The 27696-nt window shown below is 44.1% G+C and overlaps 1 long non-coding RNA gene across 2 annotated transcripts; it reads left to right on the top strand.

Annotated features, from left to right (window-relative positions):
• The first annotated feature begins 24140 nt into the window (after positions 1 to 24140).
• On the top strand, positions 24141 to 27186 carry LOC123137066 (uncharacterized). 2 transcript variants are annotated; one of them, XR_006467719.1, is made up of 4 exons: positions 24141 to 24641; positions 25722 to 25822; positions 25952 to 26030; positions 26874 to 27186. It is a non-coding gene; the product is annotated as an uncharacterized lncRNA (long non-coding RNA). The 2 variants fall into 2 exon arrangements; XR_006467718.1 differs by lacking the exon at positions 25952 to 26030 and having other exon boundaries at positions 24143 to 24641.
• Positions 27187 to 27696: the final 510 nt, after the last annotated feature.

Here is a 27696-nt window from a genome sequence, read left to right as displayed (position 1 = left end):
CACCCACAGCCCCTACTGCTATACATACTGGACCAATTACTAGAGCTCGTGCACGCCAATTAAATTACCAGGTACTTTTGTTTCTTGGTAATGAATCTAATGTTCGTGAGAATATGATGCTACCTAAATTGGATACATTTGTTTTGCTTACAAATGAAGGGCCTAGCTTGGAGAAGGATGAACATTGGAGCAAGAACAAGCATGGTGATTGATGGCATGCGCAAGGGGAACAAGAACGGAGTTACAAGTGATGATTTCAGGACGTTGAAGCCACCATAATGAGTGCATGAAGCCTTGGACGAAATATACAAGATGCTACTTCATAACTTTTGTCCAGAGGCTATTCTAGGTGCTGCGTCACCTTATTATTGGGCCAGGCTCATGTAATTTCGAAATACTTGAGTATAGGCTATTTTTAGAGTCCGTATGTGTGGGGAAACAAGAGATAGGGTTGGTTTCGGACCCCTTCCCCAAGGGCCACAAAATTCCCCCCTTTTCCTCCATATATACAGCCCTTAGGGTGTCTCTTAGACTTTGGGTTTTGTTTAGATTAAAAGTTCACCGTAGCTGCAACTTCACGTATTTCATTTGTGTTCAACGACCAGACCAAGACGTCACTGGACCCCACCTTCATTAATAAAGCTTTCCTTTATATTCGCAATATCCAGATTGCAATCTTAGTTTCTTGCTTGTTCTTCATTTGCTCATAGGAAATAGACCCTCATGGTCAGGTTGATCGTGCTCCGGCGTGGTCAATAACCCCTCGGAAGTTGGTTTAGCGATTGCTAAGGCGCGACGTCTCGCACGTTCATAGTCGGATCGTCAAGGTCGACTCCCACAGAAAATGATAGCCACCATCTCATCGAAACATCGGGACACCTTTGCCTCTATCAAGTGGTATCAGATTTCCAGGTTGCTCGGTGAGATTTTACAGTTTTTTGTATTATAGATCGAGTCTGTTCTTCATACCTATAGTCCACGAAAAAGCCACAAAAAATTAGGGTTAGTTCATCATATCCAAACCAGTCTGAGCCTTTGCATAGTCTTTTTAGTATTTTGCTTTGTTGAATTTGCGGTTGCATCGTCGTGTCAAGTTGCTGGTCTTAGCGTCTAGTCCTTTAGAGTTTCGAGTTCTGTCACAGTTTGTCACGCCGCCGCCGCACCATCCTACCACCGCTACCATATACCATCACCGCTGTCATATACCACCACCGCTGCCATATACCATCACCACAACCATATACCACCACCACTGCCATATACCACCATATATCCACCACCAATCCGAGTTCTTTTCATATTAGGCTTGTTTTTGAGATCCATCTATTTTCCGATTCGTGTTTTCTTGCCTGAGTAGGTTTCGGAAAAATAAAATGCACTCTGTTTAGGCCAGAAACCACCCTCCGTTTAGGCCCAAAATTTTCTAAAAACACACTCGACAATGAAATTTTTGGCTATCCTAATTTTAGGTGTTTCCAAGCGTATTGAGACAGTCGCCGTTATAGAAAGTTTTTTTTGAGCCGTTTCTAGTTTTTGGGTCTGGGCAGTCGAAAAAAAATTGGTCATAAAAAATTCGTGTCCATCCTGTTATCTTGACTTGGGATTATAGTGATTTTTCGGTTTTGAGACACTCGCCATTATAGTGATTTTTTGGCAAAAAAAAAGAGGAGCGCAAAAAAGCAATTTTTTTCCAGAGTTTGCTCTTCCCTGGTTTCCATGCAGCGCCGTGATTTTGTTAGTGTTCTAGGCTCACGTCTCTAGCACGGTCTAGCCTAGGACCAGCACAGTACCGTCGTTGAGCGTTTATTCAACTTTGCATCTCTGAATTGATTATTGCTGACCCTTTTTGCTACCATATTATAAGCCTTCCCAACTCCACATACATCTACGTCGTGCGTTTGACTCTCCCTGGTAATTGCTCTATCCAAGCTTTGAGAGTTTTGACTACAATGGTTGCCGATCACCACCTGCTGCTGGGTAAGAACAGGTAAGAATTTGAGAATTGCTTGACGGATTTGTGACATCCTGCCACTTTCTAGTAGTTTGTAGGATCATATTCTTGTGTGTTTCTATTGCTGTTAACCATGGCAGGACCACAAGCTGTCGAGATTGACTGGGAGAACATGACGAACAAGGAGTTGCATGATAAATTTCAGCATATGATGAGTGGCCAGGTGGGAGATGCGCTAAACAGATTTGAAGAGGCTATGGAGAAGATAGATGCCACGGAGAAGTCTTTTGAGACAAGACTAGATAACAAGTTTAATGAATTGCTCAAGCGTCTTCCCCGACCACCATCAGCTGCACCTGTCGCACCTCAACAACAACAACAACAACAACAACAACAACAACAACAACAACAACAACAACAACAACAACAACAACAACAACAACAACAACATCTCCAATGCCGCCTTCCAAATCAAGTGGGACGAGCACAGCGCGTTCCAATTGAGCCGGCCAAAATTCTGGTGCCGTTGCACCTACTGTTGATGCTTCTTTGGCTCGTGCTACTACGGCTGCTGGTGCCGAGGAGGATGACAATTATGTAGGCGATTATGAGGATGAGGTTGATCAAAATCAGAACTACGTGCAGCCACCAGCACCACCATCAGCAGGTCGACCTCAGGTATATATTTGCAACGGTAGGCCTGCACCACCACCTCAGGTACGAGATAATGACCATATTCCTAAACTGAAATTGAATATTCCACCTTTTGAGGGTAGATATGTTCCTGATAGATATCTTACATGGGAGTTAGAAACTGAACAACGTTTTACATGTTTACAATATCCCGAGGAGAGACGGGTTGCTCTTGCTGTTTGTGCTTTCACTAGTTTTGCATGTGTATGGTGGTCTGAACATTGTAGATTATATCCTATTCCAGCTACTTGGGCTGCTTTGAAAACTGCTATGCGTACTCGTTGGGTTCCACCATATTATCAATGTGAATTACTTCAAAAACTGCAGCGTTTGAGAAAAGGGAAAAAATCTGTAGAAGAATATTATCAGGAATTACAAACTGGCATGATTAGACGTGGTATTGTTGAGGAGAATAAAGCTATGCTTGTATGTTTTATGGGTGGTTTAAATAGAGAGATTCAGACCATTCTAGAGTATAAGGAGTATACTAATATCACTCGTTTATTCCATCTTGCTTGTAAAGCTAAATGTGAAGTGCAGGATCGACAAGCATTGGCGCGAACTAACTTTTCTGCAGGTCGACCTTCATCATGGACACCGCGTGCATCTTCTACTTCCACTGCACCAGCACCTCCATCAGGTGCCACCTCCAGCCGTGATACAAGAAAGCAGGCACAACCACCACTATCTGCCAAGAACGCACCTGCCGGGCCTGCACAGAGCTCCTCTTCTTCCATGGCATCAACAGGGCACACAAGTGATATTATTTGTCGTTGTTGTAAGGGAAGAGAACATTATGCATGAGAATGCAAATCTCAGCGTGTGATGATTGCTACTGAGGATGGTGGGTATGAGTCCGCTAGTGACTATGATGAGGAGACTTTGGCTCTTATTACAAGTGAAGAACACGGTGGAGATGATTCTGATCATGAGACGCAATACATGGCTCCTGGAGATGCTGGCAAGTATGAATGTTTAGTTGCTCAACATGTTCTGAGTGTGCAGGTTACACAAGCTGAGCAAAATTAGAGGCATAATTTGTTCCATACAAAGGGAGTTGTGAAGGAACGTTCTGTGCGCGTCATCATAGATGGAGGAAGCTGCAACAACTTCGCTAGCATGGAGATGGTGGAGAAGCTATCTCTCACCACAAGACCACATCCACGTCCTTACTACATCCAATGGTTCAACAACAGCGGCAAGGTTAAGGTAACACGTACTGTTCGTGTGCATTTCTCTACATAAGCTGATTATGTTGATTGTTATGTGGTACCTATCCAAGCATGTTTCTTATTACTTGGTCGACCATGGCAATTTGATAAAAATTCTGTACACCATGGTAGAAACAATCAGTATACTGTTGTTCATAAGGATAAAAATATTACTTTGCTTCATATGACTCCTGATTCCATTTTGAAAGATGATATTAATAGGGCTAACAAAGCAAAACAGGACAAGAATAAGAGTGAAAATTAGATTGTGGCAAAAGAATTTGAGCAACAAATGAAGCCTAAATAAACCATCTAGTGTTGCTTCTGAAATTAAATTGAAAAGTGCATGTTTATTTGCCACCAAATCTGATATTGATGAGCTAGATTTCAGCAAATCTGTTTGCAATGCTTTTGTGTGCAAAGAGGCATTATTTTCATTTGAGGACGTGCCTTCCTCTTTGCCTCCTGCTACCACTAACATTTTGCAAGAGTTCGCTGACGTCTTTCCACAAGACGTGCCACCGGGATTACCGCCAATTCGAGGGATTGAGCATCAGATTGACTTAATTCCCGGTGCTTCACTGCCAAACCGTGCGCCATGCCGTACCAATCCAGAGGAGACGAAGGAGATTATGTGTCAAGTACAGGAGCTTCTCGACAAAGGTTATATACGCGAAGCCCTTAGTCCTTGTGTTGTTCCTATTATTCTAGTGCCAAAAAAGGATGGTACATCGCGTATGTGTGTTGATTGTAGAGGCATTAATAATATTAGTATTCGTTATTGTGATCCTATTCCTAGGCTGGATGACATGCTTGATGAATTGAGTGGCTCTACAATATTCTCCAAAGTTGATTTGCATAGTGGATACCATCAAAAACATATGAAATTGGGGGATGAATGGAAAACAGCATTTAAAACTAAGTTTGGATTATATGAGTGGTTAGTCATGTCTGTTGGGTTAACTAATGCACCTAGTACTTTCATGAGATTAATGAACGAAGTTTTACGTGCTTTCATTGGACGATTTGTGGTAGTTTACTTTGATGACATATTGATTTGTAGCAGATCTTTGGAGGAACATTTGGAACATTTATGTGCTGTTATTATTGCTCTACGTGATGCACGTTTGTTTGGTAACCTTGGGAAGTGCACCTTTTGCACTGACCGAGTGTTTTTTCTTAGCTATGTTGTTACTCCACAGGGAATTGAAGTTGATAAAGCCAAGATTGAAGCTATTGAGAGTTGGCCGCAGCCCAAAACGGTCACACAAGTGAGGAGTTTTCTTGGCCTCGCTGGATTCTATAGGCGTTTTGTGAGAGATTTTAGCACCATTGCTGCACCTTTCAATGAGCTTACAAAGAAGGATGTGCCTTTTGTTTGGGGTACCGCACAGGAAGAAGCCTTCACGATTTTGAAAGATAAGTTGACACATGCTCCTTTACTCCAACTTCCTGATTTTAATAAGACATTTGAGCTTGAATGTGATGCTAGTGGAATTGGATTAGGAGGTGTGCTATTACAAGATGGCAAACCTGTTGCATACTTTTCTGAAAAATTGAGAGGGCCTAGTCTGAATTATTCTACTTATGATAAAGAATTATATGCTCTTGTTCGGACTTTAGAAGCATGGCAACATTATTTATGGCCCAAAGAATTTGTTATACATTCTGATCATGAATCTTTGAAACATATTAGAAGTCAAGCTAAACTGAATCGTAGAGATGCTAAATGGGTTGAATTCACTGAGACTTTCCCTTATGTCATTAAACACAAGAAGGGTAAAGAAAATGTTATTGCTGATGCTTTGTCTCGTCACTATACTATGCTTTCAAAACTTGACTTCAAAATATTTGGTTTGGAGACCATCAAAGATCAATATGTGCATGATGCTGATTTTAAAGATGTATTGCAGAATTGTAAAGAAGGTAGAACATGGAACAAGTTCATCGTTAATGATGGATTTGTGTTCCGTGCTAACAAGCTATGAATTCCAGCTAGCTCCGTTCGTCTTTTGTTGTTGCAGGAGGTGCATGGAGGAGGATTAATGGGACACTTTGGCATGAAGAAGATGGAGGACGTACTTGCTACACATTTCTTTTGGCCAAAGATGAGACGGGATGTTGAGCGCTTTGTTGCTCGCTGCACTACATGTCAAAAAGCAAAGTCACGACTCAATCCTCATGGTTTATATATGCCTTGGCCTATACCTAGTGTTCCTTGGGAGGATATATCTATGGACTTTGTTTTAGGTTTACCTCGAGCAAAGAAGCGGAGGGATATCATATTTGTTGTCGTTGATAGATTCTCGAAAATGGCACACTTCATGCCATGTCATAAAAGCGATGATGCTGTTAATGTTGCTGATTTGTTCTTTCGTGAAATTATTCGCTTGCATGGTGTGCCAAATACTATTGTTATCGTGATACAATTTTTCTTAGCCACTTTTGGAGATGTTTATGGGCTAAGTTGGGGACTAAACTGCTTTTTAATACTACTTGTCACCCCCAAACTGACGGACAAACTGAAGTAGTCAATAGAACATTGTCTACTATGCTTAGGGCTGTTTTGAAGAATAATAAGAAAATGTGGGAAGAATGCTTGCCTCATATTGAATTTGCTTATAATCGTTCATTGCATTCTACTACTAAGATGTGCCCTTCTGAAATTGTGTATGGTTTCCTACCTCGTGCACCTATTGATTTGTTGCCTCTTCCATCTTCAGAGAAGGTTAATTTTGATGCTAAACAACATGCTGAATTGATCTTAAAAATACATGAGTTAACTAAGGAAAACATTGAGCGTATGAATGCTAAATATAAACTTGCTGGAGATAAGGGTTGAAAACATGTTGTGTTTGCACCTGGAAATCTTGCTTGGTTACATTTGCGTAAGGATAGATTTCTTAATTTGCACAAATCAAAGCTAATGCCACGTGCTGATGGTCCTTTTAAGGTGTTGGAGAAAATAAATGATAATGCATATAAACTTGAGCTGCCTGCGGATTTTGGGGTTATTCCCACTTTTAACATTGCAGATTTGAAGCCTTATTTAGGTGAGGAAGATGAGCTTCCGTCGAGGACGACTTCATTTAAAGAAGGGGAGGATGATGAGGACATCAATACCATTGTTACACCCATAGCCCCTACTGCTATACATACTGGACCAATTATTAGAGCGCGCATGCCAATTAAATTACCAGGTACTTTCGTTTCTTGGTAATGAAACTAATGTTCATGAGAATATGATACTGCCTAAATTGGATACATTTGTTTTGCTTACAAATGAAGGGCCTAGCTTGGAGAAGGATGAACATTGGAGCAAGAACAAGCATGGAGATGATGGCATGCGCAAGGGGAACAAGAACGGAGTTACAAGTGATGATTTCAGGATGTTGAAGCCACCATAATGAGTGCATGAAGCCTTGGACGAAATATACAAGATGCTACTTCATAACTATCGTCCATTGGCTATTCTAGGTGCTGCGTCACCTTATTATTGGGCCAGGCCCATGTAATTTCGGAATACTTGAGTATAGGTTGTTTTTAGAGTCCGTATGTGTGGGGAAACAAGAGATAGGGTTGGTTTCGGACCCCTTCCCCAAGGGCCATGAAATTCCCCCCTTTTCCTCCATATATACAGCCCTTAGGGCATCGTTTAGACTTTGGGTTTTGTTTAGATTAAAAGTTCGCCATAGCTGCAACTTTGCGTACTTCATTTCTGTTCAACGACCAGACCAAGACGTCACATGACCCCACCTTCATTAATAAAGCTTTCCTCTTATATTTGCAATATCCAGATTACAATCTCAGTTTCTTGCTTGTTCTTCGTTTGCTCGCAGGAAACAGACCCTCGTGGTCTGGTTGATCGTGCTCCGGCGTGGTCAATAACCCCTCGGAAGTTAGTTTAGTGATTGCTAAGGCGCGACGTCTCACACAGTCGTAGTCGGATCGTCAAGGTCGACTCCCACAGAAAACGATAGCCACCATCTCATCGACACATCGGGACACCTTTGCCTCTATCATGACGGATGAACCTTCACAACATGCTTCACCGACTACCTCGACACCCCGCAACAACATTTCCAGGTGACTTTTTGGTTTGTTCAATTGAGGGTGCTCCACGGGCTGCATAATCCTCAAGTTGTTTGGGGCCAGCCCCCGCAGCTGTGTTATCTTTGGCTATGTATTGAAACCAACTATGCTTTTATTAATTGTTATGCATGTTAACCTTGTGCTTGATGCCGCGCCGCGTCCGGAGGCGCCACCCCTCGGGCCCCATGCTCTAGTGGCTCTCCTCCTGAGTGTCCCTTGAGCAGGGGCTATTGGCACGGCGCCTGTGCTCGGGTCCATCCCAGCAGCGCTGATAAACCTAAGTGACCGAGCTCTGGCTCGTGGGCCGGTCCCGTGCACGTCAACTCATCGGGTCCTTAGTGCCTTGTCTTCTCATGGAACAATCATGAGTAGATCAGGTAGCGCGTGTCACCCTATATACCTTGTAATCTGTTAGCATGCAGAAGCTTCAGGAGATAGGCACCCGGATGGTGCTTAAACAACACCTTGTCGACTCAGAAGGACCGGCCTCGATCAGGCGACGGTTCGTCCCCCAAAAATCTAAGGACAACCACCTTATACACTGTGTCATTGTCGGTCGGGATGCCTTCCCCTATGACCCTCGCAAGGCATGCCACTTCTTTTTCAGACGAGTCACTTGCACGTTAAAAGGGGAGCTCTTGAGCATCGCGCCTCAGGAGCTCTTACTGGCTCTCGAGCCCTCACCCCTGTCCTTGTCCCAGGTATTGCGAACTGACATACCAGCAGCGGTTGAGCCTTGCTTGAGGGCCGGGTCCTGAGGAAGTAGAGCACTTTGGCAAGCGAGAAAAATAGAAGCAAGCCTCGCGAGGAGATATGGAAAGAGAGGCGCAGTTCAGCTCCGTTGATATCACCTGAGACACAAAGGACGTCGATTTTTCACGCACCCCTCGTGGGACTTGTGTTGATTCATCGCAGAATAGAAGGTGCACAGGGAACCATGCTCCAAGGAAGCACGCCCTCGCGTCGCAGAGATCCCCCGCGGGCTACGGATGCCCCACACTGCACCCTAAGCTAAATCGACCTCTTCGCACGGTGCGCAAGTCTTACCAATAACTCTTTGCCTCTACTTTCACAACCTCGTTGGGGTGGAAACCTTTCCTCTCTTGTGAGCCGCTTGTGTGTCAAGGGGGACCTCTTGAGCATCGCACCTCAGGAGCTCTTATCGGACCTCGAGCCCCTCAACTCCTGGCCTGCTCCAAGGCATCGCGACATGACATGCTAGTGACGGTTGAGGCTTGCTCGGTGCTGGGTCTCGGCGATGCAGAGCACTAAAGCAACCATGAAGGAAAGGCTAAGTCCAAATGAGAAGCGCCACGATAAACATGAACACAAGCCAGAAGCATTTTAGGTCAAGGCGCGAGTGCCAGAATTCATACATGCCCCCGCGGGGCCTATGATTCTTTTCATGCAGGATATGAAAGAAAACAAAAGAAGCTTCCTCACGGAGGCCGCTGCTCCTGAGGCCCCGGCTCCAACTCCGTCTACACCTAATCGGAGTCCTCCTCCTCCTTGATGCGGCTGCGTGGGGGATCATCGGAGTGGTCGTCGCTCCCGCTCCCACCGGAGGAGGTGTTGCCACTGTTGTCGTCATCGTCGCTGGTGGAGGAATGGTCGTTGTTGCTGTTGTTGCTCTCCACGCGGCACTCCAGGAGGACGCTAGCCTCCCCGAAGATACTCAAAAAGAGCGTCGCAGCCCCATCAAACTTGAAGTGGAACGTGTGACCCTCCTTCAGGCCGCGGGCGCGAGCGAATGACTTCCATTCCTGCGTCAGGTACATGAAGCCGCAAGGGGTGAACTTAGCCGCCACCTAGGAAGAGTTGTTATGACATCCGTCAGCTGCAGCCACAACCCCAAGGATGCGTCCACTGCCAGCTACTCCACAAAGGAATCTGGGAGCTGGAGCTAGGTGCCGGACGGGCTCTCCATCCATATGATGAACTAGTAGGCCAAGTCAGCGGAGTGGGTCCGTGCTCAAGGTGGACAGGTGCTTGCACCGCCTCTTCCTCCTCGGCCGCGGCCGCCTCGACCCCCATGGCATTGCCCGTGGGTGGGGTTCTTCCCATGGCCACCCGAGTGAGTGAAGGCCGCCAATGGAGGATGCCCGCATCCCCGGGGAGGCACTCCAAGCATAGCGGTGGACTTGCGGGGGCGGCCCTACCGTCTTGCGGGTTGTGGTGGCTCCAATCCCTCCAGCATCGCCTTGCCCTTCTTAGTGGGGGAAAACCTACTCAAGGGTGGCATGGCTACGACAGCAGTGGTTGAAGACGGAGAGGCGAGAAAATGGATATGGGCCTGAGGGGTTCGACCCTCCTCCCTTTTATAGCGATCAGAGGAGACCGGTCCGAGCACCTTCGCCTTCGGGGAAATGATGGCCCCGCGGCATCCGCCAGGCTTTATGTCAGCCTGGGTGGTTATCGAGGCATCATGGGGAAGTGGGGGCGTCCAATGACCCATAGTGCACCATGTGTTGAACCTGGCCCGCAGGAAGTTGGTGCCCGCGTCGCTTCGCCCCCTCTCTTCACCTCTGGCGCGAGCAAGGTCATGCGCACCGCGGGCCTGGGGGCCACTGTTGGGCCCGGGGGAATGGGGTACCCAGGCCCATCTTCCTGCGGCCCATTGTGTGGCATCATCAGAATGCCCGGCGTGGCCCAACATCAAGACTTCACAACCAAGACCCTCGCGAGGTGAGTGCCATCAACGTCTCCTGTCGTGGAATTGACACGGCAGATGTCCTAGCGAAAGGACTTAGTCGTTGAGCCATCGCAACTAGGAAGCTTAAAGGGGTTAATCGGGACCAAGGACACGAGGTTTATACTGGTTCGGCCCCTTACGGTGAAGGTAAAAGCCTACGTCCAGTTTTGAGTGGGATTGCTTATGTCTCGATAACCAGGGAGCGAATCGCTAACCTAGCTCTCGAGATGATGTTACCTGCCCTGAACTGCCGCCGGGTCGTCCCTTTATATACAGAGGTCGACGCCCAATGGCTCTACAGAGTCCAGGCCGGCTTATAAACAGTGTCCGGCTCGGTCTCTTAATATTTCTTTTCTTACAACGCAAGTCACGCATACATGGCGGTTTATCACTACGGGCCTTAAGTCGCCTCTGGGCTTTGGGCCCTTACTGAACCGCCATCTTCAACCTTGGTTTCGGGCTTCAGGAATACTCGTAGGTATAACCCGGCCCCTCCTGGGCGGGTCATACCTAATAGTTATATCCCCAACATTAGGCCCCAGATTGATTTGAACTGGTTCATGTCAATCTTTGATACTTAAGAAAAATCTTCTGCTCCTTGCTTATGAAGTTTTTGTAACACGCCATGACGTCATCCTTTGAATTTGTGGTAACCCGCCATGACGTCACCTACCATAAATACACGGTTCATCCAATGTATCTCAATGGATCTTTGTCTTAATGACCATCCGAAAATCGAGGCGCCCTTATAGTTGGATAACTATGTTTTTCGGCCTCCTCATTTTCCGTGCCCACTTAACAGTCTTTTCCTTATAAATAGACCCGACTAGGTCTCTTCTTATTCTCCCCGTTCCGCATCTTCTTCCTCTCGCCCTCATCTGTTACTGGAGCTCCACCCCCGTCGCCACAACGCACCTCGTCTCCGTCGAGCTTGGCCGCTGCGTCGCCCTGACGTTGACCAGAGAACGGCAGCATCCTCCTCCGCAGATCTTCCGTAGTAAGTACTTCCCCTTTCCGCGCCATAGATCTACACTAGGGCTAGCGTGTTCCTCCGTACCGGACACAGTTCATCCAAGTTCTTGTGTTCTTCTTACCATGGCTTCTTTCGATCCAAAAAATCCCATAGATCTTATGCGGTTCGTGTTCCGCATCCATTTTGGTTATCAGTAGATCTCCTTTCCATGTAAGAAAACCCCATTATAACACATGAACTCCTTTGCGCCCTGTTTTTAGGTCTAGTAATTTTTCTTTTCTGAACCTTTGTTTGATCCAAAATAATAGCCGCAAATTGTGAAACATGTTTGCACAACACTTAGGCAAAATCCATACTTTGTTAGATTTATTTAGTCATGGCGACTCCACTACAACAAAACAAAGATTAAGTAACACAATCATGTAACATATAGAAAGATGTGTTACAGAGCAAAAATCCAGTAACACATCGTGTGTGTTGCAGCATGGACAATAACACATAGTTGATAAGGTTCAAAAATGTGTTACCAGCACATTACCATAGTAACATATAAGTTTTTGCCACGCCAGGTGCGTTACAGACTATTTGGACAGTAACACATACTCCTGTGTTGCCGCATAGTGTTACAAGCTATATAACATTAGATAAAAACACATTTAGTGTAAACTATATTTTAATAAAAAGGAATAGTGCCACAATGCTTACAAACATAGGTTCAATTTTTCACTCCGTTGATTTTCTCAACAATCTTTGTCCATAACATAAGGTTGTACATAGGTCTTGTACATTTTTTCGGTATGACTTGAACCTTAATTGAGATACCTATATGATTTAATTGGAATTACTTCAAATATATATGCATATATTCATTCATATAATCTAATGATAATAGCAAATAATTTCAAAAAATGTTCTTGAAATTATTAATATTAGCATGGAAGAATATTTTATATACACATTCCTCCTATAAATATTCAATATATTTGACGTATATGCATATTATATGCACATAATAATCTTGCTATAAAAAATTGAGAACATGTAGCCTGTAAACAAGTGAGGCCGGCTAAACAAACCCAACAGAACCCAGGACCATTTGACATTCATGAACAAAATAAAATGACCAACAATGGGGGATATTTGATATGCGTGCACAAAATATTGTAAACATGAGTTAATACGAGAAAAATGGCCCATTATTGATGCGTACAAGAATCGAACCTGATACCTCCTGCTTGGGCAAACAATTGATTACCAACATGTAGCCTGTAAACAAGTGAGGCCGGCTAAACAACCCAACAGAACCCAGGACCATTTGACATTCATGAACAAAATAAAATGACCAACAATGGGGGATATTTGATATGCGTGCACAAAATATTGTAAACATTAGTTAATACAAGAAAAATGGCCTATTATTGACGCGCACAAGAATCGAACCTGATACCTCCTGCTTGGGCAAACAATTGATTACCAACATGCTACATCCGCTAGTGTGCATAACTTGAATAATTGTCCTATTATTTACAAAAAAAGGAACGGCTCCGCCAAGGCCCATCAGATTTTTTTTTTTAGCAACGCCAAGACGCAATACATATTAAAGGCTGCGATTCGGTGACTTAGGCCCGGTTTAGCTTCTGGAAGTTTGGACCCAGTTTTCCTTCTTTTAATGCTGGGTTTTTTGTCATCAGTTTTCTGTTGGCTTTTCTTCAGGTTTTTCTATTTCTTTCGCCTATTTCTTATTTTCTTCTTCTTTTTTATTTTTTGTTAATTTCAAATTTCATAAAAAACTCTTCAAATTCGTAATTTTTTCTCTTGAAATATGTGGGCTTTTTTTCTTGAGGTTCGTGGACTTTGTTGAAAATTGAAAACAATTTTCAAATCAACAAACTTATTCAAAATCATGAATGTTTCTTTAATTCTGGGAACTTCTTTTCCAAATTCATTTTTTGTAGACGGAATCTTTTTTCAAATTCACAAACTTCTTTTTCAAGGCTAAGAATATTTATTTTTCACGAAAAAAAATTCAAGCCGTGATTTTTTTTTCAATTTCGAGGAGTTTTTCAGTACAAGATTTTTTTTGCTTGTGAATTTTTTCAAGTTCGCAAATATTTTTGGAATTGATGATTTTTTAAAAAATTATTAAGAATGTTTTTCAAGTTCACGAACTTTTTTCAAATTTGAGAATTTTTAGTTCGTGAACATTTTCCAAATTCATGAACTATTTTTATAATTGACGAACAGTTCTTTCGAATTCACGCACTTTTGTCAAATCCATGAACATTTTTCAAACCCACAAAAAAATTTCTACCCGCGAACAATTTTTCGAATTCTAAATGGTGAACCGGGCGAAACAGCCGAGCAAGTGAATGGGTTGGGCGAGCGACCTTGCTTAGCTAGGTCGACCAACGGTGCGCGGCGCGTCATCGTTAGTTGGTGGTGCTTCCGCCACAAGCGCTCTCCATTTTTAATACGCTATAAAACAAAAAATTAAACACATCTAAATCAAACAATGCACAAATTCAAATTCGTTATATTTTGCATGGGAATTCAAATTGAAATTGTGTAAACTTATAATTTGTCTCTCGCGATGAGACGTAAATATTTCTTTTTGTATGTGATGTTTCATTTGATATCAAATGTGAAAGTTGGGAGCTTATTGCCAAGAAGAACCCTTTATATAGGTAACCATGAATGTAACGTTATGCTCAGCTCAGGGGGCAACCTGGAGGCTACCTATTGTATACCGGGCTAAGAGCAACTCTAATGGATCTAACATATTGGCCCGATCCACAAAAACATACCAACATGCGGTTTATGGGCCAAAAATGACTAGCAGATCCCGCATCTTGGCCTGGCCCGCATATTTTTTAATAAGAAACCTAAAATCGCACCCCCTTGGAGTGGTATATGCATGGGATCCGAGGGCGCATTTTCTGGATCCTACAAACCCATTTTGGTAGAAGAATGGCGTGGCACAGAAGACCTGTTGGGGAACGTTGCAGAAAATTAAAAATTTTCCTACGGTTTCACCAAGATCCATCTATGAGTTCATCTAAGCAACGAGTCAAGGGAGATAGTTTGCATCTACATACCACTTGTAGATCACGAGCGGAAGCTTGCCAAGGGGATGGTGATGATGGAGTCGTACTCGAACGTGATTCGGATCACCGATGTCCAAGTGTTGAACGGACAGCACCTCCGCGTTCAACACACGTACGGGACGGGAGACGTCTCCTCCGTCTTGATCCAGCAAGGAGGAAGGAGAGGTTGAGGAAGGCAGCTCCAACGGCAGCACGACGGCGTGGTGTAGTTGGTGCAGCAGTACTCCGACAGAGCTTCGCCGAGCACGTACGGAGGAGGAGAGGTGTTGGGGAGGGGAGGGGCTGCGCCTTGAGTTGTGGTGTGTTGCAGCCCTCCCCTCACCCCTCTATATATAGGGGAAAGGGCAAGGGGGGCCGGCCCTCTAGGGAAAACCCTAGGGGGGGCGGCGGCCAAGGGGTGGGGGGCTTGCCCCCCAAGCAAGGGGGGTGCGCCCCCTTTAGGGTTTCCCCCCAAACCCTAGGGGCATGGGCCCAAGGGGGGGGGGCGCCAAGCCAACTAGGGGCTGGCTGCTATCCTTACGCAGCCCAAGTGGCCCCCCGGGAGGGGTGGTCCCTCCCGGTGGACCCCCGGAACCTTTCCGGTGGTCCCGGTACAATACCGGTATGACCCCGAAACTTTCCGGTGCCCGTTTAACAACTTCTCATATATAAAACTTTACCTCCGGACCATTCCGGAACTCCTCGTGACGTCCAGGATCTCATCCGGGACTCCGAACAACATTCGGTAATCACATACTTGTCTTCCTGATAACCCTAGTGTCACCGAATCTTAAGTGTGTAGACCCTACGGGTTCGGGAGACATGCAGACATGACCGAGACTCTCCGGTCAATAACCAACAGCGGGATCTGGATACCCATGTTGGCTCCCACATGCTCCTCGATGAAGTCATCGGATGAACCACGATATCGAGGATTCGATCAAACCCCGTATACAATTCCCTTTGTCAATCGGTACGTTACTTGCCCGAGACTCGATCGTCGGTATCCCAATACCTTGTTCAGTCTCGTTACCGGCAAGTCACTTTACTCGTACCGTAATGCATGATCCCGTGGCCAACACCTTGGTCACCTTGAGCTCATTATGATGATGCATTACCGAGTGGGCCCAGAGATACCTCTCCGTCATACAGAGTGACAAATCCCAGTCTCGATCCGTGTCAACCCAATAGACACTTTCGGAGATACCTGTAGTGCACCTTTATAGTCACCCAGTTACGTTGTGACGTTTGATACACCCAAAGCATTCCTACGGTATCCAGGAGTTACACGATCTCATGGTCGAAGGAAGAGATACTTGACATTGGAAAAGCTCTAGCAAACGAACTAACCGACCTTTGTGCTATGCTTAGGATTGGGTCTTGTCCATCACATCATTCTCCTAATGATGTGATCCTGTTATCAACGAAATCCAATGTCCATAGCCAAGAAACCATGACTATCTGTTGATCACAATGAGCTAGTCAACTAGAGGCTTACTAGGGACATATTGTGGTCTATGTATTCACACGTGTATTACGATTTCCGGATAATACAGTTATAGCATGAATAAAAGACTATTATCATGAACAAAGAAATATAATAATAACACTTTTATTATCGCCTCTAGGGCATATTTCCAACAGTCTCCCACTTGCACTAGAGTCACTAATCTAGTTACATTGTGATGAATCGAACACCCATAGAGTTCTGGTGTTGATCATGTTTTGCTCGCGAGAGAGGTTTAGTCAACGGATCTGCGACATTCAAATTCGTATGTACTTTGCAAATTTCTATGTCTCCATCTTGAACATTTTCACGGATGGAGTTGAAACGACGCTTGATGTGCCTGGTCTTCTTGTGAAACCTGGGCTCCTTGGCAAGGGCAATAGCTCCAGTGTTGTCACAGAAGAGTTTGATTGGCCCCGACGCATTGGGTATGACTCCTAGGTCGGTGATGAACTCCTTCACCCAAATAGCTTCATGCGCTGCCTCCGAGGCTGCCATGTACTCCGCTTCACATGTAGATCCCGCCACGACGCTCTGCTTGCAGCTGCACCAGCTTACTGCTCCACCATTCAACATATACACGTATCCGGTTTGTGACTTAGAGTCATCCAGATCTGTGTCGAAGCTAGCGTCGACGTAACCCTTTACGACGAGCTCTTCGTCACCTCCATAAACGAGAAACATGTCCTTTGTCCTTTTTAGGTACTTCAGGATATTCTTGACCGCTGTCCAGTGTTCCTTGCCGGGATTACTCTGGTATCTTGCTACCAAACTTACGGCAAGGTTTACATCAGGTCTGGTACACAGCATGGCATACATAATAGATCCTATGGCTGAAGCATAGGGGATGACACTCATCTCTTCTTTATCTTTTGTCGTGGTCGGTGACTGAGCTGAGCTCAATCTCACACCTTGTAACATAGGCAAGAACCCTTTCTTGGACTCATCCATTTTGAACTTTTTCAAAATCTTATCAAGGTATGTGCTTTGTGAAAGACCTATGAGGCGTCTCGATCTATCTCTATAGATCTTGATGCCTAATATATAAGCAGCTTCTCCAAGGTCCTTCATTGAAAAACATTTGTTCAAGTAGGCCTTAATGCTGTCCAAAAATTCTATATTATTTCCCATCAAGAGTATGTCATCCACATATAATATGAGAAATGCTACAGAGCTCCCACTCACTTTCTTGTAAACGCAGGCTTCTCCATAAGTCTGCATAAACCCAAACGCTTTGATCATCTCATCAAAGCGAATATTCCAACTCCGAGATGCTTGCACCAGCCCATAAATGGATCGCTGGAGCTTGCATACTTTGTTAGCGTTCTTAGGATCGACAAAACCTTCCGGCTGCATCATATACAGCTCTTCCTTAAGATGCCCGTTAAGGAATGCCGTTTTGACGTCCATCTGCCATATCTCATAATCATAGTATGCGGCAATTGCTAACATTATTCGGACGGACTTAAGCTTCGCTACGGGAGAGAATGTCTCGTCATAGTCAATCCCTTGAACTTGTCGATAACCCTTCGCGACAAGTCGAGCTTTATAGATGGTGACATTACCATCCACGTCTGTCTTCTTCTTAAAGATCCATTTGTTTTCTATCGCTCGCCGATCATCGGGCAAGTCAGTCAAAATCCATACTTTGTTTTCATACATGGATTCTATCTCGGATTTCATGGCTTCTAGCCATTTGTTGGAATCTGGGCCCGCCATCGCTTCTTCATAGTTCGAAGGTTCACCGTTGTCTAACAACATGATTTCCAGGACAGGGTTGCCGTACCACTCTGGTGCGGAACGTGTCCTTGTGGACCTACGAAGTTCAGTAGCAACTTGATCCAAAGTACCTTGATCATCATCATTGGTTTCCTCTTCAGTTGGTGTGGGCATCACAGGAACATTTTCCTGAGCTGCACCACTTTCCCGTTCGAGAGGTAGTACTTCATCGAGTTCTACTTTCCTCCCACTTACTTCTTTCGAGAGAAATTCTTTTTCCAGAAAGCATCCGTTCTTGGCAACAAAGATCTTGCCCTCGGATCTTAAGTAGAAGGTATACCCTACAGTTTCCTTAGGGTATCCTATGAAGACGCATTTTTCCGACTTGGGTTCGAGCTTTTCAGGTTGAAGTTTCTTGACATAAGCATCGCATCCCCAAACTTTTAGAAACGACAGCTTAGGTTTCTTCCCAAACCATAATTCATACGGTGTCGTCTCAACGGATTTAGATGGTGCCCTATTTAAAGTGAATGTAGCTGTCTCTAGAGCGTATCCCCAAAATGATAGCGGTAAATCGGTAAGAGACATCATAGACCACACCATATCCAATAGAGTGCGATTACGATGTTCGGACACACCGTTTCGCTGAGGTGTTCCAGGCGGCGTGAGTTGTGAAACAATTCCACATTTCCTTAAGTGTGTGCCAAATTCGTGACTTAAATATTCTCCTCCACGATCTGATCGTAGGAACTTTATCTTTCGGTCACGTTGATTCTCCACCTCATTCTGAAATTCCTTGAACTTTTCAAAGGTCTCGGATTTGTGTTTCATTAAGTAGACATACCCATATCTACTTAAGTCATCAGTGAGAGTGAGAACATAACGATATCCTCCGCGAGCCTCAACGCTCATTGGACCACACACATCGGTATGTATGATTTCCAACAAGTTGGTTGCTCGCTCCATTGTTCCGGAGAACGGAGTCTTGGTCATTTTTCCCATGAGGTATGGTTCGCATGTGTCAAATGATTCATAATCAAGAGACTCCAAAAGTCCATCAGCGTGGAGCTTCTTCATGCGCTTCACACCAATGTGACCAAGGCGGCAGTGCCACAAGTATGTGGGACTATCGTTATCAACTTTACATCTTTTGGCATCTACACTATGAACATGTGTAATATTACGCTCGAGATTCATTAGGAATAAACCATTGACCATTGGAGCATGACCATAAAACATATCTCTCATATAAATCGAACAACCATTATTCTCAGACTTAAATGAGTAGCCATCTCGTATTAAACGAGATCCAGATACAATGTTCATGCTCAAACTTGGCACTAAATAACAATTATTAAGGTTCAAAACTAATCCCGTAGGTAAATGTAGAGGCAGCGTGCCGACGGCGATCACATCGACTCTGGAACCATTCCCGACGCGCATCGTCACCTCGTCCTTTGCCAGTCTCCTTTTATTCCGCAGCTCCTGCTGTGAGTTACAAATATGAGCAACGGCACCGGTATCAAATACCCAGGAGTTACTACGAGTACTGGTAAGGTACACATCAATTACATGTATATCAAATATACCTTTGGTGTTGCCGGCCTTCTTATCCGCTAAGTATTTGGGGCAGTTCCGCTTCCAGTGACCCTTCCCCTTGCAATAAAAGCACTCAGTGTCAGGCTTGGGTCCATTCTTTGACTTCTTCCCGGCAACTGGCTTACCGGGTGCGTCAACCTCTTTGCCGTCCTTCTTGAAGTTCTTTTTACCCTTGCCCTTCTTGAACTTAGTGGTCTTATTGACCATCAACACTTGATGTTCTTTCTTGATTTCAACCTCTGCTGACTTCAGCATAGAAAATACTTCAGGAATGGTCTTTACCATCCCCTGCATATTGTAGTTCATCACAAAGCTCTTGTAGCTTGGTGGGAGCGACTGAAGGATTCTGTCAATGACTGCCTCATCAGGGAGGTTAATATTCAGCTGGGTCATACGGTTGTGCAACCCAGACATCTTGAGTATGTGCTTACTGACAGAACTATTTTCCTCCATCTTACAACTATAGAACTTGTCGGATATGTCATATCTCTCGACCCGGGCGTGAGCTTGAAAAACTAGTTTCAGCTCTTCGAACATCTCATATGCTCCGTGATGCTCAAAATGCTTTTGGAGCCCCGGTTCTAAGCTGTAAAGCATGCCGCACTGAACGAGGGAGTAATCATCAGCACGAGACTGCCAAGCATTCATAATGTCTTGGTTCTCGGGTACGGGAGCGTCACCTAGCGGTCCTTCTAGGACATATTGTTTCCTGGCAGCTATGAGGATGATCCTCAGGTTCCGGACCCAGTCCGTATAGTTGCTGCCATCATCTTTCAGCTTGGTTTTCTCTAGGAACGCGTTGAAGTTCATGTTGACATGAGCGTTGGCCATTTGATCTACAAGACATATTTGCAAAGGTTTTAGACTAAGTTCATGATAATTAAGTTCTAATCAAATTATGAACTCCCACTTAGATTAGACATCCCTCTAGTCATCTAAGTGTTACATGATCCGAGTCGACTAGCCCGTGTCCGATCATCACGTGAGACGGACTAGTCATCGTCGGTGAACATCTTCATGTTGATCGTATCTTCCATACGACTCGTGTTTGACCTTTCGGTCTCCATGTTCCGAGGCCATGTCTGCACATGCTAGGCTCGTCAAGTTAACCCTAAGTGTTTTCGCTGTGTAAAACTGTCTTACACCCGTTGTATGTGAACATAAGAATCCATCACACCCGATCATCACGTGGTGCTTAGAAGCGACGAACTGTAGCAACGGTGCACAGTTAGGGGGGAACACTTCTTGAAAATTTGTAAGGGATCATCTTATTTACTACCGTCGTCCTAAGTAAACAAGATGCATAAAACATAATAAACATCACATGCAATTATATAAAGTAGTGACATGATATGGCCAATATCATATAGCTCCTTTGATCTCCATCTTCGGGGCTCCATGATCATCTTGTCACCGGCATGACACCATGATCTCCATCATCGTGTCTTCATGAAGTTGTCACGCCAACGACTACTTCTACTTCTATGACTAACGCGTTTAGCAATAAAGTAAAGTAAGTTACATGGCGTTCTTCAATGACACGCAGGTCATACAAAAATAAAGACAACTCCTATGGCTCCTGCCGGTTGTCATACTCATCGACATGCAAGTCGTGAATCCTATTACAAGAACATGATCTCATACATCACAATTCATCATTCATCACAACTTCTGGCCATATCATATCACATGATCAATCGCTGCAAAAACAAGTTAGACGTCTTCTAATTGTTGTTGCATCTTTTACGTGGCTGCAATTGGGTTCTAGCAAGAACGTTTCTTACCTACGAATAACCACAACGTGATTTTGTCAGCTTCTATTTACCCTTCATAAGGGCCCTTTTCATCGAATCCGCTCCAACTAAAGTGGGTGAGACAGACACCCGCCAGCCACCTTATGCAACTAGTGCATATTAATCGGTGGAACCGGTCTCATGTAAGCGTACGTGTAAGGTTGGTCCGGGCCGCTTCATCCCACAATACCGCTGAAGCAAGAAAAGACTAGTAGAGGCAAGCAAGTTGACAAGATCCACGCCCACAACAAAATTGTGTTCTACTCGTGCAAAGAGAACTACGCATAGACCTAGCTCATGATGCCACTGTTGGGGAACGTTGCAGAAAATTAAAATTTTTCCTACGGTTTCACCAAGATCCATCTATGAGTTCATCTAAGCAACGAGTCAAGGGAGAGAGTTTGCATCTACATACCACTTGTAGATCACGAGCGGAAGCTTGCCAAGGGGATGGTGATGATGGAGTCGTACTCGAACGTGATTCGGATCACCGATGTCCAAGTGCTGAACGGACAGCACCTCCGCGTTCAACACACGTATGGGACGGGAGACGTCTCCTCCGTCTTGATCCAGCAAGGAGGAAGGAGAGGTTGAGGAAGGCAGCTCCAACGGCAGCACGACGGCGTGGTGTAGTTGGTGCAGCAGTACTCCGACAGAGCTTCGCCGAGCACGTACGGAGGAGGAGAGGTGTTGGGGAGGGGAGGGGCTGCGCCTTGAGTTGTGGTGTGTTGCAGCCCTCCCCTCACCCCTCTATATATAGGGGAAAGGGCAAGGGGGGCCGGCCCTCTAGGGAAAACCCTAGGGGGGGCGGCGGCCAAGGGGTGGGGGGCTTGCCCCCCAAGCAAGGGGGGTGCGCCCCCTTTAGGGTTTCCCCCCAAACCCTAGGCGCATGGGCCCAAGGGGGGGGCACGCCAAGCCCACTAGGGGCTGGCTGCTATCCCTACGCAGCCCAAGTGGCCCCCCGGGAGGGGTGGTCCCTCCCGGTGGACCCCCGAAACCTTTCCGGTGGTCCCGGTACAATACCGGTATGACACCGAAACTTTGCGGTGCCCGTTTAACAACTTCCCATATATAAAACTTTACCTCCGGACCATTCCGGAACTCCTCGTGACGTCCGGGATCTCATCCGGGACTCCGAACAACATTCGGTAATCACATACTTGTCTTCCTGATAACCCTAGCGTCACCGAACCTTAAGTGTGTAGACCCTACGGGTTCGGGAGACATGCAGACATGACCGAGACTCTCCGGTCAATAACCAACAGCGGGATCTTGGATACCCATGTTGGCCTCCCCACATGCTCCTCGATGAAGTCATCGGATGAAACCATGATGTCGAGGATTCGATCAAACCCCGTATACAATTCCTTTGTCAATCGGTACGTTACTTGCCGAGACTCGATTGTCGTATCCCAATACCTTTGTTCAGTCTCGTTACCGGCAAGTCACTTACTCGTACCGTAATGCATGATCCCGTGGCCAACACTTGGTCACCTTGAGCTCATTATGATGATGCATTACCGAGTGGGGCCCAGAGATACCTCTCCGTTCATACGGAGTGACAAATCCAGTCTCGATCCGTGTCAACCCAATAGACACTTTCGGAGATACCTGTAGTGCACCTTTATAGTCACCCCAGTTACGTTGTGACGTTTGATACACCCAAAGCATTCCTACGGTATCCAGGAGTTACACGATCTCATGGTCGAAGGAAGAGATACTTGACATTGGAAAAGCTCTAGCAAACGAACTAACTGACCTTTGTGCTATGCTTAGGATTGGGTCTTGTCCATCACATCGTTCTCCTAATGATGTGATCCCGTTATCAACGACAATCCAATGTCCATAGCCAGGAAACCATGACTATCTGTTGATCACAACGAGCTAGTCAACTAGAGGCTTACTAGGGACATATTGTGGTCTATGTATTCACACTTGTATTACGATTTCCGGATAATACAGTTATAGCATGAATAAAAGACTATTATCATGAACAAAGAAATATAATAATAACACTTTTATTATTGCCTCTAGGGCATATTTCCAACAAGACCAGGGAGTGATCTTATCAGTGTTGGCCGGGTGCCCTGGTCTGGAGCGGAGGGAGGTCGGGAGGTTATAAATAGGGTTGCATCGATCTAATTTGAACTAGAGTATATTCCAAGATCCTCTAGAATGTCCCCGCTTCGATGAGCCTTGGTGCAGTCTCTTAGTAAGTGAGGGTTGGTAGTTTCATAACTATTTATGGGGAATACGATACGATCAGATGATCCCAAGATTATGGGAAACCTATGTATCATAATTGATGAATCTCTCACATAGCACATCCATCCTTATCCCCTCCGAGCTCCCTGCTTTGATGACTCCGTTTTGAAAAAAAAGAATACAAATTCAATAAATACAATCCTTTCGCATCGAGTTATTTTATGTGTACTAGATGTGAGGAAAAATACTAAACTTTCAATATGATAATTCTAGAAAAAAAATCCTCCAAAAAGAAGTTTCAAGTAAGAACATTCATGAATTTTCAAGGTGATTGCCATATTCATTGGATAGTTTATGATAAATGTGTCCAAATTGGGCGCGTAGATTCATCTTGCCATTACAGACATATTTATATCCTTTATTCGTAGGCCTTATTCAAAAACAGAAAAGAAGGGGAAAAAAGAAGTAAAGAAAGAAAAGAAAAAAAATATTATGATTCTTGTCAAGTGTTTTGATTGGTCAGGATAGCCTTCCCACGGATCACACGTTGTAACCATTGGATTCGCGTGGATCCAACGGCTGTGGCCTTGCGGGCGCCGTATCCTTTATCTCCTCTCTCTTTGTCCTTATCCCTTCACACCCACGCCTAGCCATCGCAGCCGCCGCATGCCACTCCGCAAGTCACCGCCGCCAGCCCAGGGCCTCATGCCTCCACCGCTCGCCCCTTTCTCTGTAGGTCGCCGACGCAACCCTAGACCCCGGGGCCGTTCCCTCATCCCCACCAGGCTCGAGGAGGCCCGAGGAGGTGGCCATGAGGAGCGCGCAGCCGCCAGATCCATGGGCAGATCCAGCCGGCGCCGTCGGCAGCCATCCCTCCCTCCGGTGGCCGTAAGAATTGAACAGGCTTGAGCAGAACGAGTGCATGGACGGTGCGCACCTCCGGCGATAGGAGCCACCAGTCCTCGTCATCTGCTAGCATCCACGAGGAATCGATCCATATGTAAGCTAGCTTCCAGAATAATCCATCCAGCTGGCTGCTTGCTTGTATGTGTACTAGTGGAAACGAGAGCAAAATGCGAGACCGGCGTCGAGGGTACATGCCCGCTGCTAATTGATTCTCCAGGTAATATAATACTCCCTCCGTTTCTAAATATTTGTCTTTCTAGAGATTTCAACAAGTAACTACATACGGAACAAAATGAGTGAATCTACACTCTAAAATATGTCCATATACATACGTATGTGGTAGTCCATTTAAATCTCTACAAAGACAAATATTTAGGAACAAAGGGAGTAGTAGTACGTGTTTTTCCCGTGGTGGAGATGTACATACCGTCACATATCCATACATACTTGAATACTCTCAAACTGGCAGTTACACATACATACTCGAATAGCTGTGCGATTTTTTTTATATTTTGCTAAATAGGTCTATCGGCAAAGGCTTGCCCCTTTGCCTAGTGTTGCACTCGGCAAACTAGATCCATCAGATTGGGTAGTAGAGATGTGAAGAGCAACATGGACATCTACTTTACTGACAGGGTGTGTAGGTGTAATACATAGTGCTTTTCATGGTAAGGGTTATAGCAGATGTATGATCATTTTAGTGTAGTAAGTATATCCCAATAATCACTATAAAAATATAGCTGAAGCTTGTCTATTCATTTCCACTTTAATTCTTATATTTCTCGTATCTCAATCTCATCAGCTAGTTTGATATAACTGAATGCGTGATAGCATCACCTTGTACCAATTACCCATCCTAGTTACTTTTTTATTTAGGTGAATGTAAGAAACCGTCACCTTTTACCAAGTATCCATCCTGGTTACATTATGTGCAAAATAGGTTCTACATTTAATTTCAAATTTGTTGAATATAGTCTGTAGCTTTTCTACTGCATGCTTATAGTCTGTATCTTTTGGATGTATATCTATTTCAGCTAGTTTGATATAACTGAATGCGTGATAGCATCACCTTGTACCAATTACCCATCCTAGTTACTTTTTTATTTAGGTGAATGTAAGAAACCATCACCTTTTACCAAGTATCCATCCTGGTTACATTATGTGCAAAATAGGTTCTACATTTAATTTCAAATTTGTTGAATATAGTCTGTAGCTTTTCTACTGCATGCTTATAGTCTGTAGCTTTTGGATGTATATCTATTTCTGTCTCAAGTTGTTTATCATTCTACTCTTACAGAATATTTGTGGGGAGCTCGGATAGTGTTGATGCCTCAAGGGTTTATGCATATCAATTCCATGCTGTTTAAAGCCACTGTAATCATGGCTACTGGTTTCCAGGTATATGTTTAGGCAGTCATATGGACGCGTTCATTGACAATTCGTATAGAATGTTTAAATTCTTTATAACTTTGCCATGGAATGTCTAGTGTTAGAAAACATCTTACGGGTACTTTTGTTACGTACTAGAAAGCATATACACACACATGCCCGACGCAACAACAAGAACGCACATACAGCACAGATCCTCTGCTCCTGATTCTCAATGGTATGATGATGCTTTATCGGCCACTCTAATTTGTTTGCACTGGGGGCCACTTTGCATGTGCTTGCTCATGTAGTGACCTGATTGATAGTTGTTTGTGCTGCTGTGTTCAACTAATGTCCCGATACAACAAGTTAGTCTTGATTTGTACAAGAGCTAAGTACAATTGTCTCAACACTTTTTTTGTGGGTGCTTACCACACATCATCCACTTGGTGACTGTAGAAACTATTAATACAATTGTGCAGTAGTTTACTACTATGTGGGATTAAATGGGATTATCTAGGCAAGCAAACGCAACATGGTTGATTGCGGGCTGCCCACAAACACCCACATAATACATGCATGCTGGTGTGGGCATTCCTCTATTAGTCCCACTTGTAGCCTGAGTGTGTATCCCTAAGGAAGTGAATGGCCATGGTAGTCTAACCGAACTATGACCACGTGTATCCATTGAAATATTGTTCATGCGAATTCCGTTATCATTGTTGTTGAATAATAATATTGATCATAATATAGGTTGCATCCAAAGTAGTTTTAAAGACTTTTCACATATCCAAACCATGGTACGTTCCATATGCTACTATTCGGAGTATTGATCTAGAAACTAAGATTGGTGATATTTAGCTAGGTGCCGAATTTGCACTTATGTGCATAGATGAACCTATTCTGGATAATGAGGAGTGAGTTAGGCAAGTTTCTGATTTAAGAGAATTGGTGATGCTTTTGCTTTAGGATACTTAACCCCACCTTTTGCTTTTGTAAGTTGAGTCTTTTCTTCCATATTCCAAAATTATATTTGTGTACATCCAATCACATAACTATAACGTCCATTTATCTTTTGCAGACTCAAAAAAGGATAATTGAGTTGCAGCTGAATTCTTCGATTGGATGATGAAGCAAACATAATTGGAAGACTTTACTTGGCAATAATCGTAGTTTAAATTAATAGATTGAAAAATGTAATACCGTTCAGAAGATCTTTGCCTTTTGTCGAATTGTTGCAAATTCTATGGTGTAATATTCTCCATAGATGTGTTCTCTATTGTAAAATTGATACGAATGATATGTTGTTCAACCAATAACATTGGTATTTATTCATTGTAATGCATATGTATCCTACACTTGTATATTCACAATAAATACCTTGATATTTTCAATTTGTGTACGTGTCGTGCTTCAAATTCTCTATCATTTTAATGGTGCCAAGCATCATAATAAAATAATTAACTATTTGAGCAGTTGCAGTGATTTTATAAAATAAATGTATTTTCCATAAAATGGCTATCTACTTTTGTGGTTAATAAATAAAAATACATTAATTATATGGCCATACTAATGCAGTAGTGTTATTGATGGTGTTACTATAGTTACAAAATGTGTTACTTGTGTTGTGTTACGATATTTGGATATTATGTTACAAGTTGTGTTACTATATAGTTACAAAAACATGTTACCACAATGTTTTATGTCTATAAAATATGTTACTAGCAGTGTTACTATAATAACCAAAATGTGTTACTAGCGTGTTTGGTAACGCATAATATGTATGTTACTATAACATAATTGTAACACACTTTTTAAAATATGGTAACAATTATTATATGTGACAGTGGACACCACTTAGTAACACGGTCTAATGGAAAACATTTCAAAATGTGTTACTATGT

The sequence above is a fragment of the Triticum aestivum genome, chromosome 6B, assembly GCF_018294505.1.
Source record: "Triticum aestivum cultivar Chinese Spring chromosome 6B, IWGSC CS RefSeq v2.1, whole genome shotgun sequence".
NCBI lineage: Eukaryota > Viridiplantae > Streptophyta > Magnoliopsida > Poales > Poaceae > Triticum > Triticum aestivum.
This window is presented reverse-complemented; position numbering and strand designations above follow the sequence as displayed.